This window comes from Canis lupus, chromosome 15 (assembly GCF_048164855.1).
Source record: "Canis lupus baileyi chromosome 15, mCanLup2.hap1, whole genome shotgun sequence".
NCBI lineage: Eukaryota > Metazoa > Chordata > Mammalia > Carnivora > Canidae > Canis > Canis lupus.
The window spans coordinates 30,676,538-30,702,811 of NC_132852.1; the positions used below are offsets into that span (position 1 = coordinate 30,676,538).

The 26,274-nt window shown below is 42.7% G+C and overlaps 2 long non-coding RNA genes across 3 annotated transcripts in view; one reads left to right on the forward strand and one right to left on the reverse strand.

Moving 5' to 3' along the window:
* Window positions 1-10,670: 10,670 nt before the first annotated feature.
* The window catches only part of LOC140604820 (uncharacterized), a 39,668-nt gene continuing 24,064 nt past the window's right edge, over window positions 10,671-26,274 (forward strand). The window contains exon 1 of the long non-coding RNA XR_012007647.1: window positions 10,671-10,842. This is a non-coding gene — a long non-coding RNA (uncharacterized lncRNA). The remainder of the gene's footprint in view (window positions 10,843-26,274) is intronic.
* On the reverse strand, window positions 11,919-14,936 carry LOC140604818 (uncharacterized). 2 transcript variants are annotated; one of them, XR_012007645.1, is made up of 3 exons: window positions 14,792-14,936; window positions 14,139-14,207; window positions 11,919-13,665 (listed from the first exon to the last, which is right to left on the reverse strand). It is a non-coding gene; the product is annotated as an uncharacterized lncRNA (long non-coding RNA). The 2 variants fall into 2 exon arrangements; XR_012007644.1 differs by having other exon boundaries at window positions 11,920-13,662.

A 26,274-nucleotide genomic window follows, 5' to 3' on the forward strand; every position in this document is an offset into this window, starting at 1 on the left:
TGTGGCTTCTACAGGGACCCCAAAGCTCCTAAAGAGCTTCAGGCATAGAGTAAGTAGATGGGCAACCCAACCAGTCCATTGTATTGGCTCTTCTATATCAGCTAAAAGGGAAGGTTTTCAGCAAATTTGTCAGCCTTGTTATTTGACATCAGGGCCCTCAAAACATATTCAATTGAAAGAGGAAAAAAAAAACCACAGGAAAAGGAGATGCCGTTTATTTTTTTTCTACTTCCCTTGCCTGCCCCTTGCCCTCTCTGCCTCATCAATGCAACTCCTGCCTTTGATTTATGTTTGTAAATATGAGTTGTAAGAAATTTTTAAAAAGATTTTATTTATTTATTCATGAGACACACACACACACACAGAGAGAGAGAGAGAGAGAGAGAGAGAGAGCGGCAGAGACACAGGTAGAGGGAGAAGCAGGCTCCATGCAGGGAGCCTGACGAGGGACTCGATCCTGTGACTCCAGGATCACGCCCCAGGCCAAAGGCAGAGGTCAAACCCCTGAGCCACCCAGGGATCCCCGAGTTGTAAGAATTTTTGAAGGGTAGAGAGGGGGAGTTTTGATGGACCATTATGGTCAAATAAAAAAAGAACTGAGGATTCCAGTGGAGCATTCTGAATAGTCCTTGATTAATTCAAATTCTCACGTACTTTGGTGGAGGGATTTGCTTCTGGTACAGGCTGGAAGGACCAGGGCTCAAGTCTAGGTGCTTTGCTTGCCGGCTCCATGTCTTTGGACGCATTTCCAAACCTCCTTAGCCCCGGGTTCCTCATCTCTAAAATATCGGGAAATAATACCTATCATAGGGATCCCTGGGTGGCGCAGCGGTTTGGCGCCTGCCTTTGGCCCAGGGCGCGATCCTGGAGACCCTGGATCGAATCCCACATCGGGCTCCCGGTGCATGGAGCCTGCTTCTCCCTCTGCCTGTGTCTCTGCCTCTCTCTCTCTCTCTCTGTGTGACTATCATAAATAAATAAAATTTAAAAAAAAAAAATAATACCTATCATAGCCATTGAACCGATGTTTGCTGAGTGCCTATCATATACAACAATTGTCCTGTGCCAGGTTCTGAGTGTGGTTCTGAGTATACAAACAGTCCCTATTCTTATGGACCTCTCAACTTAGGGGAGAAAACAGGCAAATCAATACAAACTTTCGTGATATGCTAAATGTGACACACCCAGATATAACTGTTATATTAGAGCAGATTGTGGAAATGTCTTAGCAAGGCTTGAAAATGTCAGATATAGAGAATGTGATTCCGAAGGAGAGATCTGGGAAAATGCAGAGGTACAATCTGGGCTTCAAGATGAAGAACCCATGTAAAACACCTGGTATACAAAGCACTCACTGAATATTATGTCTTTGCCTTCACTGTGTCATGTTCTGCTCTTGTCCTCTCTGCCTTAAGACTAAGAAAGAGTCTATACCTAGAAGGGGTTCTGGAATAATACTGTGTAGGGACAGCAGGTTTTTTGGCTGTGGTTCTTGGGTGCCTCGCAGGATTGCCGGGAGGATGAAATGGGCCAGAACAAACTCGACACACACAAGCTGAATACAAATGTGATTTGAATGAGTTATGTGCCAGGCCTTCGGACTGTGTGTGTGTGTATGTGTGTGCATGTGAGTGTGTGTGTGTGTGTGTAAGAGGAAATTTAATCACCAAATATAGTCACTTAGAAAAATGCCATCCCCAAATCTTTCTTGATTTTGAATAACTAAATTGCTCTAAATCCACCTATTATTATTATTTTGTGTTTCCTTATTTTGGCAAAATATACATTAAAAAATTTACCATTTTAACTAATTTTTTAAAGTGTAAAACTCGGTGGTATTAATTATATTCACCATGGTGTGCAACCTCCACCAGGATCTATTTCCAAATCTTGTTTGTTACCCCAAACAGAAACTCTGTAATCATTAAAGCAATGACCTTCAACCTCCCCATCTCCCAGCTCATGGTAATTTCTAATCTACTCTGTCTCTATGAATTTGCCCATTCTCTGCACCTCATGCAATGGAATAATATGGTATTTGTCCTTTTATGTCTGGTTTATTTTATGGAGCATAATGTTTTCAAGGTTCATTTATGGTGTAATGTGTCAGGACTTCATTTCTCTTAATGGCTGAATACTATTTCATTGTGTGGATGCACCACATTTTGTTTATCCATTCATCTGTTGGTGGGCTCTAGGGTTGTTTCTGCTGTTTGGCTATTGTGAATAATGCTGTTATGAACATTAGTGTACAAACATCCGTTTGAATTCCTGCTTTCAATGCCTTTGAGTACATACCTAGGCGCAGAATACTGGATCACATGAGAATTCTATGTTTAGCTTTTGAGGAACTGCCAGAGTGTTTTACACAGCAGCTGCATGATTTTAGGTTCCTACCAGCCATGCACAAAGGTTCCAATTTCTCCATATCCTCATCAACATTTATTATTTTTTTGATAATAGCTATCCTGGTGGGTTATCAAGTAGTACCTTATTGTGATTTTGATTTGTATTTTCCTAATGACTAGTGATATTGGGCATTTCAGGCCTTAAGATTTCATACACATTTGATCACTTAGTTTTCAAACAATTATCACCATTTTCTGGACATTGAAACTGAGAATCTTAGCATTGTGACTTGACCAGTTTCACAGTTTAAAAAGTTGGAGCCAGCATGGAAATTCAGGACTTTTAAAAAATATATAGATTAAAGCTTTACCTTTATTTACTTTTTAATTTACTTTTTTTGAGTAGCCTCTGCACCCAGTGTGGGTCCCAAACTCATGACCCTGAGATCAAGAGTCTATGCTCTACCAACTGAGCCAGCCAGGTGTACCAAGGAAATTCAGGGCTTTTGACTCCAGGGTGCCTTCTTACTTTGTAGGTTGTTAAGCATCTTATACTATGAAGCAATTATTTTTTTCTTTTTAAAGATTTTAGGGGATCCCTGGGTGGCTCAGCAGTTTAGCGCCTGCCTTCGGCCCAGGGCAAGATCCTGGAGTCCTGGGATCGAGTCCCACATCGGGCCCCCTGCATGGTGCCTGATTTTCCCTCTGCATGTGTATCTGCCTCTCTCTGTCTCTCGTGAATAAATATATAAAAATCTTAAAAAAAAAAGATATTATTTTTGAGAGACAGCAAGCAAGCATGAGTGGTGGGGAGGGGCAGAGGGAGAGGGAGAAGCAGACTCCCCGCTGAGCAGGGAGCCTGATGTGGGGCTACAACCCAGGACCCTGAGATCATGATCTGAGCCAGAGGCAGATACTTAACCTACTGATCCACCAAGCCACCCCTACAAGGCAATCTTTATGCTATTTTTACATGATAAGGTGTAAGTCAAGGTTTTGGGCAAGACTGTTTTTAAGCATGAATATTTGGGGCTCATGAAAAGCAGGTAACCTTTATTGGTAAAAGACAGTAGTTCCCTCTACCCGCACTTGAGGAACACAGGTGACTCATCACTGAAAAGCTTAACCACTTATTAAGCAGAAAGGTCAGGGGGAAATCTCTGTTCTCATTCATCAGTGATAGTTCCAGAGAGAAAGCAGAAGGCAGAAGTCTGGGAAAAAAAAAAGTCTTCCATAATCTTGGACCTGAATTCAATTTTCTTTTTCCTGAGCTTAGCCTCCCATTCCTAGAAAGCAAAATTCCTATTTGTACTTGGAAGGAAATAGTCACTTATGCAAAATCTTTGATTTTTATTTTTTTCAAAGGCTCAGCTTATGCCACCTAGTGGAAAGAATCTGAAAGCACAGGCTGCTTGACAGTTGCTCAAAGTCCCATGATTAGTCCTCATGCATAGTCAGGATGCTACGGGGGGAGGAGTCAGTGTTAGCTTTCTGGTGACTGTTTATTCATTTATTTTTTCATTTTTTATGTTTAGGACTTTGGGTTTGCGGACAGTAAGGAGTCTCTCGAGTATATGGAGAGAGTGTCCGTTTGTCTTTTAGGTGGGATGGAGATCAAGGTTCCAAATGTTTTGAAATTCTAGATCTGGCTCAGAGGCAGCAGAGGCCCACTGCTTCTGCTGGGAAGGGCCAGGTGTGTGTGTTGGGAGAAACCCAGGAAAAGGGGAGGGAGAGGATCACATTGGGCTCAGGACACAGAGCACCCATGACAGATCTGGTGTCCTCACCACAGATCTCTTTCAGGAGGGTGGAGCCTTTGCGTGGCCCTGGCCACGATCAAACTCACAATCCAGGGCAGAGCAGGAATCCAGCCACAGGGACATTGAGAACAGCTCAGCCCCCCCAGCCACAAAGCACATGCCCCACCATCCTGCCTGCCTCCTGCCCCCTTTGGCAAACGCAGGACGGGCAATTGCTTCTGGGGTTGGCATCCCAGACCCTGAATACACTGCAGGCAACTCATGTTCTCATGATCATATGTTCTCCACTTAGCAATCAGGCGTGAATCTGTGTAGCTCCTTTCAGGCAGTATTCACACAGCTCTTGGCTGATGGCTTTGTGCTTTTGAAACATCGTGCAGATGTAGCAGGATTCCTGACGATGGAGGCAGCTGGAGAGACTCTGCTTGTCTCTTTCCTTCATAAGGTTCTCTCTCAACTTCCCTTCATTTTCTGATCCAAAGCACCCAGTGTTGGTCTAACCAGCTTCCAGCCCTCAGGGAAATATTCTGGATATTTGTCATTTTTCACAGGTAGGCTGCTTGCATTGAGCAGAGTGTCAGAGAGCTCATAGAAGCTCCCCTTCTGAGCCCTCTTCCCTCTGCTGTCCACACTTTCTGACCCCCTGTGAAGAGCCATGGGCTTTAGAGAGGGCTTCAGCTTGATCAACTCACACCCGACCAGCACCTGATCTCTCTTGATCAATTCAAGGATTTGAAACTTAACTTTCAGGACGCCTGGGTGGCTAGTGATTGAGCGTCTGCCTTTGGCTCAGGCTGTGATCCCAGGGTCCTGGGGTTAAGTCTCCCATTGGGTTCCCTGAAGGGAGCCTACTTCTTCCTCTGCCTGTGTCTCTGCCTCTCCCTCTGTGTCTCTCATGAGTAAATAAATACAATCTTAAAAAAAAAAAAAAAAAAAGAAACTTAAGTTTCCAGCAGCTGAATGCCTTCACAGCTGCCTCTCAGCTAGGGTTTGGTGGGATAACTGGGAGCCCATGTGTTATGGGCCATCCTGAGAACAAGAATCCCGACCAAGCCCAGCTTGTCACAAAGTTGTAACTGAAACGACTCACAGATCCAAAATCTAGATAATATGTTTATGAATTTAAACAACAGACTGGAAATGTTTTCACAGGTTTTGGCTCTTGCTCCATGAATCACCCCTTTATGTGGCAAGAATGATGCCATATTTTCTACAGTATGGATGGAAAATGAATTCAGAGTTTCCTCTAGTATAGGTGGTCCCAGGGAGTTCTTCATGGCTGATCTTTTTTTTTTTTCTCTTCATAATTCTATTTTGTGCACAGATAGATAGACACAAGTTTTAGATTTAATGATTTCAGGTTTTCCCCATGTAAGAACATGCTGGAGATGGGCCATCTTGTTCTTCTTTCGATGGTTGATTGTTCAGAAAATCTCCTTTTGGCTCACGAACCCTCATTGGCAGTGACCCTTCTCAGTTTCCCTTCAAGCTTCTGGCCCAGCAAGTACCAGGTGCCAAGCCAGCCCTGGCAACCCACTCTCCCAGGTATGGGGAAGAACCTACATATCTGAGGACCCTGGTGGTAGGTGGAAGATGGTCTCCCCCAAAGATTTCATATCTAATCTCTGGAACCTGTGAACGTTACCTTAGATGGAAAAAGGATCTTTGCAGATGTGATTAAGTTAAGGATCTCAACATGGGGAGATTTATCCTGGATTATCTGGCTGGGCCCAACATGCCATTATATGCATTTTAAGAGGGAGCCAGAGGGAGAGTTGAACCGGGCAGAAGGAGATGAGGCAACGTGACCACGGAGGCAGAGACTGGAGTGCTGTGGCCTCAAGTCCAAGAATGCTAGGGGTCTCTAGAAGCTGGGAGGGGCAAGCAACGAATGTCCCCTAGAGCTTCTAGAAGGAGTGTGGCCCTGCTGATGCTTTGATTTGGGCCTCCTACTAATGATTTCAGGCTGTGGCCTCTAACACCATGAAAGAATAGGTATTTAACTATGCTCTGAAGCTACCAAATTTGTGGTAATTTTTTACAGTGACTTAGGGAAACCTGCTGCTTGTATTTTATTGGCTTCTCACCCAATCCAACTGCTTTTTTTGTTTTAGGCCTTTGGGTTGGGGATAGGGAGAGTGAGAGATTGAAGAGGGTAGGGAAGTCCATCTTCAGATAGTATTTGATGCTTCTGCCTGTCTTCTGAGAAAGCAGTTTATGACTGGGGACCTCTGGAAACAGTGAACCCCACTGGTTTCCCACAGCTGGTCATTTGTCACTGCTCTGTTTGCTTTCAAGAATGCTTAACAAGAATGGGAGAAGGGCTTGTGTGTCATTTTGGTATGAACTGTTAAGAAGGAGCAAGAAGGGAAAGTGAATTCTTTTGCACATTAAGCATTGGGAGAAGTAGGGAAGAGGATCCTGTAAAATAAAACCAGTTTTGGAGAGGGACTGGAGAAACAAGATCTAAGTTCTTGGGGGCCCAGCAGAAGAAGATGGGAAATCTGGAGCTACTGCTTACTCAGATGTTGCCTCCCCAGCACAGCACAACCATACACGGATTTCATTTGTACTAGTGGAGATGGAGGAGGAAAGCTATTGGCCTGTAGCAGATCGCATTATTGTTCTGGGTTATTTTCTCTGTCCCCGTAAGAGGAGTATACAGCTCTACCTATTGTGAGATTTACTGTGCCTGCCTTGGGAGAAGTGTACTTCCCCACCTCGCCTGTATGAGGCGTAGCCATGTGGTTTGATTTGGCCAGTATGATTGAAAAGGGCTGCCAATTCCCATTAGACTCTTCAGCAACCATCAGAATATTTCTCCAGCTCTCCGGCTCCTCTCCTTCTGCCAAGAGGTAAGTACAACCCAGATGGAGACTGTTCCTCTGACTTAGACCCCAGAAGATGAGGGGTGGAACCCCAGCTGGACCCCCCCACTGCTGGCAGGTAGCAAGAACAATCTCTGTGATTCTTAGCCTTCGAGATTCTGGTGTTGGCTGTTCCAGCCTTAGCTCCATAATCCAGGTGAGAAGAGAGGCATCTTTCAGGAGCTCTCCATTACCTTAAATGTTAAGGCAAGAATTCTAGTTTTTTTTTTTTTTTTTAAACTATTTATTTGAGAGAGACAGAGAAAAAATGAGCAGGGGGAGGGAGAGGTCCACCCAGGATCCTGGGATCTTGACCTGAGCCAAAGGCAGACGCTTCACTGACCGAGCCACCCAGGTTCCCTCTAGTGGTGTTGTGGATGATTTTGGAACAGGAAGCGCTCATGGGGGCAGAGGAGAGGGATGGAGGAGGAAAGACAGCCTATTGGGGTCAAGGGAGGTTCCTGGTAAAAGTGAACTTCGAACGTTAAGAGGGAACACTTCCCAGCAGAGACTGGGACTCTCTACCCCCAAAAGTAGAGATGTGCAGGATAGAATGGGGTCTACAAAAAGAATGGATTGAAAGGTGACACTTGGTCGTGTCTGGTGACCTATGTTTTCTGCAAAGGGACTTGGAGTTCATCCCCAAACCTCTGGGGAGCTAATAAAAGGTTTTAAGCAGGAGAATTAGTATCACAGATTTTTAGAATGGATGGAAAGGGTGATTTCCTAGGCCACAGTGAGAGCTACCACCTGTGAAATGCTCCCAGGTATGTGGTTTGCAGAAGTGTTGCAGAGTCGCCACATCACTACAGACAGCAGTAGTAGACTCCAAGGTCTCTGAACAAGTACACACAATAGTATTTATGTCTATCTTAGAAACGAAACAGCATGAGATCTTCTAGATGTGTTTTAAAGATGCCTTGTGATTCCCCCACGTGGCCGATGGGTTACCCTCAGCTGAATAGCAGTAGCTACTCTGGCGAGCTTTATGTACTTGTGATTTTTACTCTGTCAGTGATTATTTATTCCCATCGCATGGCATTGGTTGGAGAAGGGAACTGTTAGGAAGTTGGATTTTAAAATATAGCAAGTTAGGAGTGGGAACTGAAAACATTTCTGCCAATTCCCTTTAAGTAGATCTTTTTGTCTTTTTTTCCTTCAAGTAGATCTTTGTCATCAGTTTGAGTTATCTTTTGCTGATCAAATGTTTTAGTGACATGTTGAGTGTCTTTGGACTAAAATATAGGTTAGGAGGAGAAAATATAGTGGTGCTTATATTCTAGTTTTCCTCTTCATTAAATGGGAGTAAATGCTATCCATACCCAAAATGTGTTATTTGCAAAGTACTTGCAAATATCACACCTTCTCACATCTTGTCAATTAGAAATAAAATGTACAAATATTAAACCCCTTCATATTTTAATGCAAAACAAATGCAGCATTTTAGAGGCGGTGAAGGCAGTTTTGCCTAATTTTGATGGCTTAACATAAGGTTGATTTGAATACAAATTTTGATATAAATTCAGTCTTCAAATCATGTGATATGGTATCAATTTGGAATTAGTCAAGAAAAAAATATATTTTAAGGATTTTATTTATTTATTGATGAGAGACACCACGAGAGAGGCAGAGACATAAACAGAGGGAGAAGCAGGTTTCCTGCAGGGAGCCTGATGCGGGAGTTGATCCCAGGACCTTGGGATCATGACCTGAGCCAAAGGCAGACACTTACTTAACCACTGAACCACTCAGGTACCCCAAGAAAAATATTTTTTATGTGTAATTTAAAATAAACACATCACTGGTGAAATAAGTTCAGATGCACCCTTATGAATTAGAATAATACTTGGCACACATTACAACCTCAATTCATATTTATTGAATAAATGAATATATACTATTAAGACTGTTTTTATTAAAGATTTATTTATTTGATAGAGCATAAGCAGGGGGAAAGGGAGAAGCAGATTCTCTGTTGTGCAGGGAGCCTGATTCAAGGCTCAGTCCCAGGACCCTGAGATCATGACCCGAGCCAATGGCAGATCCTTCACCAACTGAGCCACCCAGGTGCCCCTATAATGACTGTTTTTTTTTTAAAATTTATTTTTTTTTTTAAGATTTTACTTATTTATTCATGAGAGACACACACAGAGAGAGGCAGAAACACAGGCAGAGAGAGAAGCAGCCTCCATGCAGGGAGCCCGATGTGGGACTCGATGCCGGGACTCCAGGATCACACCCTGAGCCGAAGGCAGGTGCTAAACTGCTGAGCCACCCAGGCATCCCAATGACTGTTTTTAAATAAACTTTGTTATATAATCTTTCAAGAGATACAGAGCTAAAATAATATTCTTTGTACATAAAATCACTTAAATATCGAAGATTAAGTAAAATGGTGAAATGCCTTTATAAAGTTTGAGATTCCATTTTATTGTTTAAGGGGCAAGGCCACAGAGTGGCTATTCCCCACCCCCAGGGATACTATTCATTTAGAGTATAATGTCAAGGGCACTGGAACAGAATTCAGAAGTCAAGTAGATTGATAAACATTTCTTTACATAGATGGCCTCATTACATCCTCCCACCCTCTTGCAAAGGCATTATTAGATCCTATTTTAAATGTGAGGACACTAAGGCTAACAAGTTCATTACCTTGCTCTGATCCACTGGGCAGATTAGCAGAAGGATTCAGCTCTGAGCACAGGTCTCCCTAGTTCAAATGTCCTGTCCACTGCCTCATGATCCTATTTAATGGGCAATGAGGAGAGCCTGGTAAAGGTGGTGGGTGGAGAAGGGACCCAGTACACAGCGTTTATGAGGGGGGTCCACTGGGTGTGAGTGTGAGGTGTGGGGGAGCAGGAGCGGGAGCTTGTAGCTGGGCAGGTGGAAGCTGGTGTGATGGCTGTGGGGGATCGGAGGCAGTTTAGTCTGGGACACCTGGTGCTGTGATTCCACAGGACTCCGACACAGATGGGTCTAGGGGGCAGTTCACGTCTGCCTGGAGTTTAGGCGTGTTGTCTCTGCTCCTAAGATGATTTTGAGCAGAGAAGGTGTGGGGGGAGTACTGAAGACAACACTGACCTTCCAGATATGTCAGGGGATAGATACCCCTGACAGAGGAACCTTGATGGCTTGACTCAGGGTCACCTGGAGGAGGATTCAGAGGAGGGCGAGAAATGCAGGTGGGCCTGTCGTCGTAGCGTCCCCTCCCCAGCCCTTCCCCCAGCCCCCTATTAAATTTTAATATGCTCTTCAGGCTCTGTGGGAGGAACTTTCTGAGGTTTGGTTAGAGGTGCTATCTTAATATTGCACTAGGCTGTGGGTCCTGAGGAACATCACTGGGCTGGGAGCTTAGTTCTGCTGTCCGGAACTTGAATAGAACCTGTGGTTGGGACCCCTGGGTGGCTCAGTGGTTGAGCACCTGCCTTTGGCTCAGGTTGTGATCCTGGGATCGAGTCCTACATTGGGCTCCCCCACAGGGAGCCCGCTTCTCCCTCTGCCTGTGTCTGCCTCTCTTTCTGAGTCTCTCATGAATAAATAAATAAATAAAATCTTAAAAAAAAAAACAACCCACCCAAAGCCTGTGGTCATTCCCTAGTTAACCACTTCTGCGCTGACCCAGCCTGACCTTGTCCGTCCCAGGGACTGCCCGGGGCCTTGCGAGGAAAGAGAAAGGGACTGGGGGAGGTGTGTGTACTGCAGCTCGGCCTGGAGCCCGGGCTGGGAATGTCACCGGGGTGTCCGTCGCTACCAGCTGGTGACCTTGGATGCGAGCAGAGGAGCAGGTGCGGCAGCAGCCGCCCCCTCCTTTTCGGAGCTGCCGAGCTCATCCTTTATCAGTTAAGGGGTGGGTGAACCGGGGTGCAGGTAAGGAGGAGGGCGGTGGGGGGGTGCGCATGGGAGCAGGGCAAGAGCTTTCAAAGAAAACGAAAAAGAAAAGGGTGGGGGACGCCTAGATGGCTCAGTGGTTGAAGCTCTGCTTTCCCCTCAGGGCGTGATCCTGGAATTCAGGGATCGAGTCCCCCCCCCCCTCTGGCTCCCTGTGGGGGGGCCTGCTTCTCCCTCTGCCTGTCTCTGCCTCTCTCTCTCTCTCTGTCTCTCATGAATAAATAAATAAAATATTAAAGAAAAAAGAAGAATCAAAAGGGTGGGAGAGAAACAGAGACAGAGGTAGGGAGACAGTAAATCCTACCTAAGTGAACAATGCTAATTTAGGAAAGGACACCTAGCAGCGTCTGCCTATTGAAAGGAGTAAGCTCTCTAGGGATGAGAGACTCGATGAGAGAGGCGGGGAGGAGGAAGAAGAGGCCTTGCTCTTCGCAGTGTCAGGTAGAGTGTGGCTCCTGTGAGAGGAAGAAAGGCCGGAGGGAGACACCGTGCTGGTGAGATCATGGGAGGTGCCTGGAAGCAAGGGCCTTCCCTGCTGGCGGCAACCCGCATGAGTGCCACCAGCCTCTGCAGGACAGCTGGCCCGCCGGGTGCTGGGTCATCCCAAACAGGCAGCACCGAGTCTGTTTGGTCCCAGTGTGAAGGAGCTTGGGTGCACACGGAGTATGCAGCATAGGCAAGCAGTTTGACTCGGCCAAGAGTCCCCAGGGATATGTGTGTCTCTACACAAGTTGTCTCTTCCACCCATGCGGTGTGCCCTGGTCTGACTGTGGGTGAGGACGTCCATACCCGGTTTAATGTGCTAAAGGGAGCCAGTTCGTGGCTCTCTGTTGTGAGTGGTTAAAACTCACTACTTGGTGTTCCTCTCTCAGCAAGAAAGACAGGGGGCGGTGGTGGTGGTGGTGGTGGTGGAGGTGCCTGGGTGGCTCAGCCGGTTGAGTGTCTATCGATCTCAGCTCAGGGCTTGATCTCAGGGTTGTGAGTTCCATGTTGGGCACGAAGACTTAAAAAAATAAAAAGAAAAAGAAAAAAAGCCATGGACTAGGAGAGCCACAATCCAGTTTCTTGCTGTCACTTAGAAACAAGGCAGGTCTCTTAAAGGTTTGAATGTTACCTCTTATAGGTCGAATTATGTTCCTCCAAATTCTTCTATTGAAGCCCAACCCCAGAAGCTCAGGATATAACCTTTTTTTTGGAAATGGGGTTGTTGCAGTTGTTTTTAGTTAAGAAGTAGTCATTGTGGAGAAGGGTGGTCCCTTAATAATAATAATAATAATAATAATAATAATAATAAAAAAGATGGCCGTCTACAAGCCAAGGAGCAAGATCTAGAAAAACTCCTTCCCTCCGCCCTGAGAAGGAACTAACTCTGCTGACAGGATTTCTAGTCTCCACGCTTGTCGAGACTATGTTGCTGTCTAAGCTACCCAGTTGTGGCACCGTGTTACAGGAGCCCTAGCAAACTCCTACACTGACTGTGTGGTCAGAGATGACAACCATGCATGTTGCAAAAGTCATTGAGTTTTCAGAATGTGAAAAAGCCTTTCCCATCATGGTGAGAGTTGGGTTGCCTTCTGAGCACCCCCTTGGCTTTTGCCTTACAGCTTTATCCCCAACAGTCCAGCCTCACCCAATTTCTATTACTCAGAGTCATTATGATAATGTATTTGTTCCAATTATTTATTCTTTCTCACCCCTGCCATGTTTCCCTGAGCAGAGTTCACAGGCCCACTTGACTGGCTTTGGTCTTGGCCTTCTGACCTGAGTTGGCCAGTGGAGTGTGGATGGTTATAACACACACCATGCCAGACAGAAGCTTTCAAGGCCACTGCTGTTCCTGTGATCACATTTTTGCACCCTGCTCTCTGTCATGAGCATCTAGCCTATCTGCAGAGCTGCTCCATTGATTTAGGTCTTGAAATGAGAAGGCATGTGGAGTCCAGCCCAGCTGGAGGAAACCAAGCAAGGTAATAGGATTGAAGAACATGATAGGGCATTCATCTATTAATATGATAGAATCTGACAGATACCCCAATGAACAATAACCACTCTCATCTGCGTGCCAGGTTCTGTGCTAAGAATTTCCGGGTGCTATATTTAACACGGGTGAGATTTCCACACCTCTGCTGTATTTCTGTCCCCATGCTGAGGAAACAGGCTCAGGGAGATTAGTCAATTTCTTCAATTCCCCAGGCTCTTTGTGGCTGAGCTAGGGCACAAATCCATATAATGTTGACTCTAAGAGCAGTGCTCTTTCCTCTGGCCAGCATGCCTCTCTATTCATCAATTACTTCCGTTGTTCCTATATATTGCCAGTAATTTCCTATTGCAAGTGGTTATATTACCCTATTTTATTTTTATTTATTTCTTTTTCTTTTTCTTTCCTTTCTTTTTTTTTTTATTTTTTTTTGGTCAAAAGCCTATTGGATCTCCCACTCTGTCTTTACACCCAGGACTGGAATTTGGTACCAGGAGTTTGGCAGGATAGTGGTCTCCATATGTTCTCAGTCTTCTCTCTTTTTCTTGCCACAGCTCTTTCCAACCTTTACATTCTCTTTACAAGTTCTACGGTGCCCCTTCCTCCTCAGTCTCAGGCAAGATCTGGTCTTTGACTGTTAGAGTGGTTCTCAAACTGGAGCTGTATCTTGATCACCTGGAGGGCTTGTGAAACACAGATTTCTGGTTCCCACTCCATGAGTTTTTGATTAAGTAGGTGTGGGGTAGGATCTTAGGATTTATTTTTCTCATAAGTTCTCTGGTGATGTTGATGCTGTTGGTCCAGGTACAGTACTTTGAGAGCTGCTTTAGAGTAGATAATAAGGGTTAACAGAACTACCTTAATGACTTGCTACTACAGCTACTTCTTGACACTTACACATTTCCTACCCTTCCCTTCTTTCCACCTGTAACATTCAACAGAAGCCTCATTGCTTCCACCTGTGACTTGGGTCCCAAATCTGTCTACCTCCTCAGAGGTGGTTCAATTTTTCACTTTTTTCTCCTTTATTTTCAAAATGTTCTTATTTTCTTTATCTTCTGGATATGCATGTGCTAGTCTTATTTTATACCAAGCCCAAAAAACTTCTCCTTGACACCAGTCTGCCTCCTGAATATATGTAGGCCAATTCTGGAAAGAGTGGATATACTCATTGTTAACACTTGTGGTAGCCAACATTCTCACGATATTTACCCCAAGATTCCTATCCCTTGGCTTCTTAATCAGACACCAGTCTAGATACTTCTGTGAAGGGGCTTTGCAGATAGAATTAGCTTACCAATCAGCTGAATTTAACGTAGAGGGATTAACCTCGATTATCTCAGTGGACCAGCTGTGATCACTGGAGCTGTTATGAGCAGAAAAGATAGGAGGGATGAACCAGGAGGAGAGGTCAGGGAGATTCAAAGTGTGACCAAGATTTAACCAGCTATTCTTGGCTTTAAAGATGGAGCCACGGAATGTAGGCAGCCCCTAGAAGCTGGGGCCAGTCCCTGGCTGGCAGCCCCCAAGGAAGTGGGAAACTCAGTGCAACAACCACATGAACCAAATTCTGCCAACAACCTGAAAGAGTAACTTTCCCCTCTGGAGCCTCCAGATAAGAGCCCAGCCAGCCCACACTTTGATTTAGTCTCCTGAGACCTGCAGCTGCCTTCTTGGCTTTTGACGTACAAGCTATGGGAGGATAAGCTTATGTTGGTTCAAGTCAGTAAATTCGTGGTAATTTGTTACAATGGCAGTAGGGAGCAATAATACCCCTTCCTCATCTTCCCTTCATTCGTCTGCCTGCAGATTGTTTTCAGCTTTCCCATCGCTGTCGAAACAATTAGGATGATGTTTCCAGTTGTATTTTGTTAAATCCTAGGGATGCTTTTCAGTTGCATCTAACTGGAGACCTCTGTAGTGTCCGATGCCGCTCACGGTAACCCTTACCTCCCCTGAATTCCATGAGCCCACTCTCCACATTTTCTTGTCCTTTCTCTGTCATTCCTCATATCACTTTAGTGGCTTCTCTTCCTTTGCTGTCATGGAAATACTGAATTCTCCAGAGTTCTATTTTTTTCTTACTTTATGACCTTTCCCTGATTCCTCATTGTTTTTTCATGACTTCTGCATTATGACGAAAGAAGTTAGGGAGGAAATGAGTTTCCTTGCACTCCTGGGTTTAGGGTCAAGGAGTCTGCGGATTTAACTAACAAAAGACAGATAAACAGGAGAAAAGGCACATTATTTTTATTAATGGGGGGGCCTGGGCCATTGATAGGGAAATATTAAGGGATGACATACAAGAAAGAAAAATATTGAAATTATCACTTCACCATAATGAGATATCACCTCACACCTACTAGAATAGCTGCTATAAAAAAAGACAATTAACAAGTGTTAGAGAAGAAAATTGTGGAGGAAAGGGAATCCTGCACTGTTGGTGGGAATGTAAACTGGTACAGTCACTGTGGAAAACTGTGAAGGTGCCTCAAAAAATTAAAAATAGAACTACCTTACGATCCAGCAATTCCACTTCTGGGTATTTATCTGAAGAAAATGAAAACACTAACTTCAAAAGATCTTTGCACCATCATGTTCATTATAGCATTATTTATAATAGTCAAGATATGGATATGGAAACGGCCTAAGGGTCCATCAGTGGATCAATAAAGAGAATGTGGCAAGAACTCATGCACACACACATGCACACGCACCCACCCACCCACACCACACAATGGAATAGTATTCAGCCATAGAAAAGAATGCAATCTTGCTAGTTGTGACAACATGGATGGACCCTGATATGATGCTAAGTGAAGCCAGACAGACCAAGACAAAAGTAGTATTCTCTCACCTGTATATGGAATCTAAAACAAAACAAAATCCCGAGCTCATAGATAAAAAGAACAGATTAGTGGTTGCCAGAGGCAGGGATGGGGGGTGAGCAAAATGGGTGAAGGGAGTCCTGAGGTGCAAACTTCCTGTTACAAAATAAATCATAATTTTATATAACTAGGATTTAATATATAGCACAATGACTGTAATAATCCTATATTGCATATTTGAAAGTCACTAAGACTGTGGACTTTTAAAGTTCTTATCACAAGAGAAGAAATTCTATATGTATGGTGACAGATGTTAATTAGACTTATGTAGGTGTCACTTTACAATATACACTTTTTTTTTAAATTTACTTTTTAGGTACCATTTTATTCATTTCCTACACTATTTTTTAAATAAACAAATGTACAGGAAAGGAAAATTGGCATCGCATTGTTTAAATGCTTCGGCTTTTTGTCCCCTGGTTCAGCTGAGGCCCAGATTCCCCAGTTTATTGTGACAGGCTCAGCAGGGGATCAGCTGAGGGGATCAAACATTATCTTGACGGTGTGTTTATGGTACAAGATGCCAGGCTTTGGGCTGCCAGTGGGTAACTGAGAGGTCAGAGTCTGTTCTGTTCTCTTTGTTGAGACACCATTAGCCTCTGTGAATATAGACAAATATTGAATTCTGTTGCACTGAATATAATGTATGTCATTTATACCTCAATAAAATAAAAAAATAAATGATAAAATTGTTAATGACTGGTATGATATGTTTTTTTTTAATATTTTATTTATTTATATAGACATAGGCAGAGACACAGGCAGAGGGAGAAGCAGGCTCCATGCCAGGAGCCTGATGTGGGACTCGATCCCAGGACTCCAGGATCGCGCCCTGGGCCAAAGGCAGGTGCTAAACCGCTGAGCCACCCAGGGATCCCCTGATGTTGTGTTTTTGATATTTTTATGTCCTTCCCTGTTGAGTAAGAGGAATTGCTTTGAAAAGAATGAGTATCTAATGATAGGATTTACTTGAAGATACGAGACTATCAGCCCTATTGGCCAACTTAAATTATGTTAATGAGGTGATTCTCTTTCCATTTTTCCTTTAAAATTGCTATTATTCTCCCTGTTCTTTTTCTCCCAGTTCTTTTACAAGTATTTTCCTTTTCATCCTTCTTGTGGTTCTTCTAGGGCCTCAATAATCAGTAAGCTTCCTTTCCTAAATGAGCTCTATTTTATTGAGAGTAACCATTTGGAGCAAATTAGTTGATATACTGTGTCCTGGATAAGTGAGAAATAGAGCCAAGATCAGTTAGTCATATCTGCCATGGACGGGAGTAGATGCTCATGTATAATAAATTTGCTCTTCCAAATTTAACCAAATATTTGTATGATGCCATTAATATTATTTGACTAGACTGTGTATCTACAGTCTTCAAGTGGCCAGAATTCGAAATTAAAACAGGAATTAGAAATTTAAAAATCTTCAGCTGATTTTTTTCTTTATTAAAAAAACGAAATCTTGAAACCAATCGCAGTGAAAATATCATTTTCTTGGAGGTGGCAAATGTGTGATGCCCTGGACTTAAAGCTGAATTCCAGCTAATTATAAGTTTAATTAACTTGATGTAGTTAGAATTTGTCAGAAAAAGGCTGATTGTCTCATGTCTTGTGGCAAACTAAATGTATATTCATTAATTAACCTTAGAACGTATTACCAACTGGAGCTGCTAAGGCTTAACTCATTTATGTTAGCAATGGTGTTCTATATTTCAATGTACTATTATTAGATATAGAAATGCCACATGTAAAAAATTGATTTTTTTTTGCATGGGGGTTCATGGAAAATGAAACTCAAACACAGTTAGTTAGACTTGGGGGCTTATGTACCATTTTTAACAAAGGAGAGGGGGTTTAGGCTTCTGGGGATGATAAATCAAGGGGAATTGGCTAGGAGATGCAAAGGCTGAGGTGGGGGTGCGAGTAGCTATTGGAAGATAAGGATAATTGTAGGAAGGTTCATTTGTACAAAGTTCTCTCCATCTCCAGTGATGAGTAGTTCTCCTTTATCGTGGTATGGGAGAGAGGGACACTTCACAAGGGAAATGTATGCCCTGCCTTCAGACAGATAAGAGAGGCCAGAGAACTCTCCCTGTGTCTGTAGATTTTCAGCTGCCTTCAGCTCAAAATACATCTGATGCCTAAGTGGCATATTTTAGGGTGGCATATCCTCACTCCCATTCAAAGTCTTTATCTAGAGCTCTTTGGCTATGAGTGCTCAATGAACATTTGGCTTCTATTTGCTGCCATAGACACTTTAAAAAGGCCTTGTCTTAAACTGAAGTCATCTTTCACCTTTACCAGACCAAAGTGTCTCCTCTTATAGTGTCTCTTGGGGAACAACATCACTATTCCCCCTATATTAGCGTCCACCCTGTATTAGATTAGGATCAAAAAATAAAAAACCCCAAATAACAGTGCATTAAAATAGACATTGGGATCTCATGAGAAAAAAATGCACAGCTAGGCCAATCAAGGGTGGTTCGATAGCTTCTTAGCTATCACCCATCTGGGCGACTTCTATCTTTCTACCCCAATATTGCAGAACAACATGTTCTCTGTCTTCAGGGTCACCTCATGGTCCAAGTCAGCTGCCAGCAGCAAGTCCTGCCATTGTGTGGGAGTCTAGGCAGCAGGAAGAAATAAGGAAGGTCAGCTAAGGCTGTATGGGAGACTGGGATCCATGAATGTTAATGGTATTTGTTGTCACCCTGAATAAAGCTGAAGTTCTCTTACCACACAAGATGGGGAGAACAGCTAATATGCAGCCTATTAGCGACCTCTACAGTCACCATTCTTCCCCAGCCCTGACTGCCAAACCCAGAGATCTGGAATCATCTTTAATTCCTCTTTCTTATTCTTCACATACCATCTGTCTTCAGCTTCAGTAGATTCATCTTTCTTCATTCTTACTTCCTTTAGTTCATAATTTCCACCTTTTAAGGTGCTGTTGATATTAACCGTAACGTTTACTGGTCTCCCTACCATATATCACTTCGTAAAGTACTGAATGCAGATTTCTCATTGTATCCTCACAACAACTTGATTTGGTGGACACTATTATTCTATCAATATGCTAGGATATAAAGCAGAGGCTTAAGAGGTTAAGAAAACCGAAGGGTAGTAAGCACATGATTTTTGTAATTACTGATTTTTCTATCTGTTTTCCCCCAGTGATCTCCAAGCTCCTGAGGGAATGGACCAGGTCTTACTTGTCTTAGCTTCTCTAAGACATCACAGACTGCCTGGTTCTTAATAAATGTTTGTTGAATTACTGAATGCATGTTCAGAATAAAGTAGATGCTAAATAAATCTCTGTTTCTCCATGATTAAGTCATATTGACAGCAACATGTCTAAAATTTAAAAAATGTAGTAGCGAATGGGCACAATGTCAGGCCTTTATCATGCAACGTATATAACACATAGGTGTACTTGAGTGGGAAGGGATGGTCTAGCTTGGCATTGAAGGCATATGGATTTTTTGTTGTTTTAAAGATTTTATCTGTTTATTTGAGAAAGGGAAGAGAGAGAGAGAGAGTGAGCACAAGCAGGGGAGAGGGGCAGAGGGAGAGAGAAGCAGACTCCCCACTGAGCAAGGAGCCTGACTTGGGGCTTGATCCTGGGACCCCAAGATCATGATCTGAGCTGAAGGCAGATGTTTAATCAACTGAGCCACCCAGGTGCCCCAAGGCATTTGGGTTTTGAAATTGGATGGGACTATGTTTTAATTCTAGCTCAGACAACCTTCAGACAACTGTTTGCTTCTTTGAAGTTTGCAATCTTACCAATGAATGCAGAGTTAGTAATGGCTACCTTTCTGATTGTAAGGATTGAGTAAGCTCAAATATAACATGGTCATTGTGGTGTGATGCTTGCCACATGGAAGAAAACCAACAGGTCATCCTATGTTTAATTGTTCCTCCCCAGGCTGTCTTTCTTCACTAGATTCCTCTTTTCTTGTCCTCTTTCCATCCCTGACAGACATCATGTTCCTGGCATAAAGGACTCTGGATATAAAAATGGGAGTTTGAACCCCAGCCCTGCTACTGACCTTGTTTGTTGTTTTGTAAAATTGTGTAAGCTGTTTTCATTTTATTCTTTGAGTCACATTTCTTTGTTTCATTCCCAGCCTCTACCACCGGGTTATGCACAGAGTTTATTCAGTAACCTTTTTCCATTCAGGAAATATCCATTGGGCCCCTGTGGTTGCTAGTTAAGGAGCTGTTGCTAGAAGAAGGATGTCCATGATGGGGAGGGTGGGCAAATTCTGGGGTGAGGCTGCAGCTGCTGACCTGGCCCATCAAGACCGGCACAGAGCCATCTGCTTGGCCTGCGCTTGATTGGTTGGACATAGAAAGGAATGAAAACCAATCAAGAAAGATGACCTTTTGTGGAATTAAGCAATTTGCAAGCAGCTGCAGAGATACTAGGACCCCAGTAAGAGCAAGCAGATTTGCCTGGCTTTTATGTTGGACTCACATCAAACTCATTAATGTCAATAAGAAAGAAATTGAGCTGCTCTTTGTTGAGAGCCTAATGAAGCCTTTGCTAGTAGAGCTAAATTTCTCCCTTTGACTTCCCTTTCTTTGCCCTTTTCTGATTCCTTTTTATTTAATGTTCTTTTTGGCAATGGCTTTTTCACCATTTTCAAAAAGGGAGAGGAGACTGGGAAGAGGTATACCACCTCCCCAAACAACAGTGCACAAACATCCTCACCCATATCCCCTGATGGACTTGAAATTTTATTTGGGTATACATACCCCCAAACAGACTTGCTAGATCACAGGGTAAATATGTGACTTATTAGGTACTTCCTGGTTGCTCTTTTGAGTAGTGATGTTCGTCTGTACCTTCACTGGCAGGATGTGCTTGTACTCATATCCCACCTGACCACCAAGGTTTGAAAACTGCTTTCAAGTTTTCACTTGTTCAGCAATGATGGAGGGGTACATTACTTTTTTAAATTGCATGTCTCTGTTAACATCTCTTATTTGCCTTCTCCTGTGAACTGTGAACACCCCTTCCGTGTGCTTTGCCTATCTCTTTCATCAGTGTTTATGGTATTTTCTTGTTGAATCGCAGAAGTTCTTTGTATATTCTGGAAAATATTCCCTTGTCAGTTTTTGACATTGCAAATATCTTCTCTCAATCCTTCCTCTGTCTGTAAACTTTGCCTGTGGTATGTTTTATTGAAAATAAATCCTCTTTTTGATGTAATGAAAAGGTTTTGTTTAAATGTTCTTCTCATCCCAAAACATTGTTATGTATCCTCCTCAGACATATAGTCTTACTTTCATAGTTAGGCTTTTAAGACCCAAAATATACTGTTGTTTATAGTGTTAGAAGTGATTCATGTATTTTCTTTCTAATTATTGAGCCAAAAAATTAATATGTTAAGGAAAAGAGGAATATGACTGTCAGCCTTTGTGAGGGACCAAAAAGTAGTTATGAAAAAGTTTAAAAATGAGTTGTCAAGACTAATATACATAAAATGAGAAAATGTATCACAAAATAATCTATTCCATATCATTATGGTAATTACTAAAATGCTGATTATCATTATGATAATTATTGGAGTGTTAGAATAAAGCATTAAGCCCAGAGACCTCATGGTGATTGTCTAACTGTGGCTTTGAATGACATTATTCTACTTAGGAGAAATTTCATCCTCTACCCACTATTCAGTTTTTGTGAAGTAATTGGTTTGGTGGCCTTGAATACATTCCTCTTTCTTTTTTTTTTAAAAATGCAGTATTATCCCACATTTCCCCCTTTATTCTTGGGAATACAACCCTCTTCTATTCTGAGGACACATGGTTTGGGTGGGATCCCCTCCTAGATCAGGAGTGAATTATGTAGCCAAAGCTAGATGATCCCCACCAATTCCCTAGTCTAGTGGCTAGTCAATAAGTACATATGACCAACATTTGGCCAACTGGCAGACTTCATTTCTGTGCCACTGTGATTTGGTAATCTCACTCTGAACCAATCATAGTCCTAGGCTTTATGCAGGAACTGTAAAAAAGAGCTTTTTTCCCTTCCTGCTGAACTTCAATTTGAATAGATATTACCTTGCAGTTGCCAGAAATTACCACATGAAACCTGCCAAGGAAGCTGAGAGATGGAGAGAAGCTTACTCCTGAGGACACGACCTCCAGCCATCTTCACCCTGGCAGTTTCCAGCAAGATGAGCAATCAAATGCCCCTTCTGCTTAGGCCAGTTTTATGGCTTCGTTGTCATCTACAGCCTTACTCACCACTTTGAAATCAGTTAGAGGCCTAACTTACCAATCTTCCCAGATGAGACACACCCATCTAGAAGCGGTTCAGCAGAGAAAGGGTGAATTCTAACCCACCACATAACTATGCCCGCCCCTTCACCTCCCCATGCACCAGTCTGGGGCAGTGTTTTCCCAGACTCAGATTTGGGGGGAGTCTAAACACATCACTATGGACAAGTCCTAACCCCTCACTTTAAAGTTTTTCTTGGTCTTTAAACCAAGTATTATATAGTGTTGAAACCAAGTATTATACAGTGTTGATATATGTAAATCAACATGGATAGAACTTAATTAATTTTTAAAGATTTTTAAAAATTTATTCATAAGGGACACAGATAGAGAGGCAGAAACACAGGCAGAGGGAGAAGCAGGCTCTCTGAGGGGAACCTGATGTGAGACTCGATCCCAGAACCCTAGGATCACGACCTCAGCCAAAGGCAGATGCTCAATCACTGAGCCACCCAGGCATCCCCAACATGGATAGAATTTAAAACCAGGTGCTGAGTGAAGAAAGGAACAGATGCAGTAAGACTTAGAACACATACCATCTTTGTTAAATTTTTTTTTTAATTTTTATTTATGTATGATAGTCACACAGAGAGAGAGAGAGAGAGGCAGAGACATAGGCAGAGGGAGAAGCAGGCTCCATGCACCGGGAGCCCGACGTGGGATTCGATCCGGAATCTCCAGGATCGCGCCCTGGGCCAAAGGCAGGCGCCGAACCGCTGCGCCACCCAGGGATCCCACCATCTTTGTAAATACACGTACATAGAACAACAATCTATTTTTTGCTAGATTTCATTCAGATAGATACTTTAGAATGTTTGCTATGTGGGGGATGTAATAAAAGTAAATATAAACTAAAAAGGGGATCCTTATGTAGATAATTATGATAGTGTGCCAGGAGTTGAAGGGTATGATTAGATTAACTCTTGGCACAGAAGTAAAAAATTAAACATATTTATTTTTATCATTACAAAGGTTCAGACAGGGTATTCTCAGTGCTCAACAAGTACTTTTTGATTTACTCAGTCTTTTTGGATGAGTGATATCTTTTCATTAGTTTAATGACTAGAGGAAAATATACCAAGGCAGTAATATAGGCCATGATGAAAACAATAATAAGTATAAAAAATGAAAAAATAGAAATAATTTAAATTCCATTTGAGAGGTGAAACTTTTAGAATACATAGATTTGCTCAAGAAGGGCTACAAGGGAAAATGTCTAAAAAAATAAAGAAGGCAGTGCTGTTTGAGGAACAAGGCATGCTGATTCGCTTATTTGCAAATGAAGTAATAAGACAGTGAAGTCATAGAAATGAGTGCAGTGTCCTAAGGTAGGTGGTTAAAAAATAAGCCCTCCGTGACAAAACCAGTTCACAACCTTAGTGATCCAACAGTTTACTAGAGCAAACATTTTAACAAATGTAGTTTCCTGTAACAAATATTTATAGGATCAGAATTATGAGTCAAAGATCCTTGGGACTGTTAAAGTTTTCAGTGTTACGTGGAAGTTCTTTGCCATTCTTAGTAGATGTCCTTAGACGGAACTCAATGTTATGCCTACAAGATACAGATGAAATCTACAGATGACTTACGTTTTCTATGTTGTATGTGAATGTTTGCTCTGCTTTTCCTCAAATCCAACAAGATGGAATATCTGGTTGGATACTTTGTCTTCCCAAAGCTCCTATTCAATCTTCCAATTCTCTTCAAGGGCTCTCATTATGCTGTTAATTAGGTTTTGTAGCCTTTGGCTTCAATGACATTTCTAGTCAAGACTGAATTTAAAAATATAGGGCACCCCTGAAGGAGAAATGTTATCAGAGGGCTGTGATTTCTCTGGTGGGTGCTATGAGTCAACCTTTACCATGACTGGAAGTATGAATCTGGAATTGTACATTTTAGCCTGGTGGGAACTGGGGAAATGAATTACCATACCAAGCCTAAGTGTTTTGAAGTTAAGAATCTCGTTCTTTTCTCTGCTTCCCCATATGAAATGCAGATTATAATAAATGCAATATACATATTGAAATTGATTCTCCTGCTCCCATTGAACTCAGCAGCAAAACCAGAGAATGTGAATAGCGAGTAAATAATGTTACAGATTATTGCCTAGATCCGCACCTTGGATTTTCCATTTTCCTTGTTCATGCTGTTGTTGTCAGAGGTACTTCTGTATGCAGAGTGATCCTTACTTCTGGGAGACTCCCTGGTTAAAGCTCAGAGCACACGATTTTATTTTAACTGTATAACCAACCTTATAGGAATCCTATTCTTACCTATTCCAAGTTGGTGAGTGAATGGTTACTTACGAGGGGAAAATATTGAACACTGATATGCCAATAATATCAGTCTCTGAGTTTAGGAAAGCAAATTCCAGAATTACATGCTATAATATAATTTTCATAAGAGATACCTTGTAATCGACTTCTGCCAGAAGTGTAAGAAAAATCACCTGGCACAGGGTCTTGCCACACAGTTTTCCATTACAGTTTAGATTTCTTTTCTTATAGGGGTTGCTTCCATGCTTCCACCAGGTGGGATAAGTCTTTTAAAAGGGGCATGTTGAGATCTAGGGACAACCTCCTGCTTTCAGTGTAGAACTTCAGCGAAAAAGCTATGGAACATTAACCCAAGATGATGAAGGCAGTCACCTGATGTTGCATGCCACGGATGATTCATGTTTTCCCTAAAGTCTTCCCATTCTGCTACCTGAGTCACTGTGTGGGTGTAAGGTGGCTATGGTGTCATGGAAAGAACGTGTGAACTCTGGGGCAGGTATTGCTTCTCTTCTCTTGTGCGAATGGTGTCTAGAGACACTTAAGATGCTTGTGTTTACAGGTAGATGGCACTTTCTCTCCTCGGAGTTTTCGCAGGTGTGGAGGTGGGGGTGTGTATGCATATATGGCATAAAGAGATGTGTGTATCTATGTGTGTTTGGGATTTCATAGACGTAGTTAGAGCAGCTGGCTGCTATCTATATTCTATGACTTAAAGCCTTGTCATTGAAAGTTTCACTTGTCTGATCCATCTACCTACCCTCTCCTACTGGCTCTGTCCTGCCAGTTATTCATGGCTGTAATTAAGTGAGCAAACATTGGAGGGTAGTTCATATATTAAATAATTACCCACAAATAACTCGACTCTCAGTTTTGGTGATTTGACAGAAACCAGCAGATCGTTCAGGAATAGAAATGAATAGAATGTTTTGATGGGGTGATGGTGGAGGAGGAATCAGGAAAGGTCCTGAGCCTGAGAGGTCCAGGTTTTTCCTAATGAGCTTCACTGAGGATCTCAAAGGATGATTTGGACAACTAATGCTCATCAAAAGTTTGTGGGTATGGAAAGCAGGAGAAAAGGGAAAATACATCTCCAAAAGAGAAACAGAGTGCTGAAGATCAACTTTGGTTATGTCATAAATTTTCTGAAATCTGCTCCACCTTTCTTTCCCTTAATTGTACTCAGGTCCGTGCGTGTACATTTCAGGTACAATAGAGAATCTGGACAGGTCTACATTCAGCTGAATATTTTTTATGTCTACATATTTTTTTAAAAAAACTCTCCTAGGGGCACCTGGGTGGCTCAGTCCATTAAGTGTCTGATTCTTGATTTTGGCTCAGGTTGTGATATCCCGCCCCCTGTGGGGCACTGTACTCAGGATGGAGTGTGCTTGAGGTTCTCTCCTTCTGGCGCCCTCGGCCCTTCCCCCCACTCCCTCTCTTTCAAATAAATTCGTAAAAAAAAAAGTCTCCTAGTCAATATGGCTAGGTACGTACATATACAGAACTTGAGAAGACCTATGTGATAGGTACTTATTTATGTTCCCAGAAGAAACAGAGATCTGCCATAGACTTGTTACCACGAGCTCTCTCGCACACAGGCTGTCCTGAGACTCGGGGCTCATCATTAAAAATTCTGATGCTACAGTGTTTCCATGTTAAGTAATCCATTTTGAGTGAAAGCAAGAAACCAGAAAGCCAAATTGCTGTATAATGGGGCAAGTTATTTATTTATTTTTTAAGATTTTATTTATTTAGGGACGCCTAGGTGGCTCAGCGGTTGAGCGCCTCTCATGAATAAATAAATGATTTTGTTCTTTGTCTCTGCCAGAGACAGAGAGGCAGAGACACAAGCAGAGGGAGAAGCAGGCCCCGTGCATGGAGCCTGAAGCAGGACTCGATCTTGGGACTCCAGGATCACGCCCTGGGCTGAGGCGCTCAACCTCCTGGGGTCAGTAAGCTAAATAACTTAAGCGAGGGG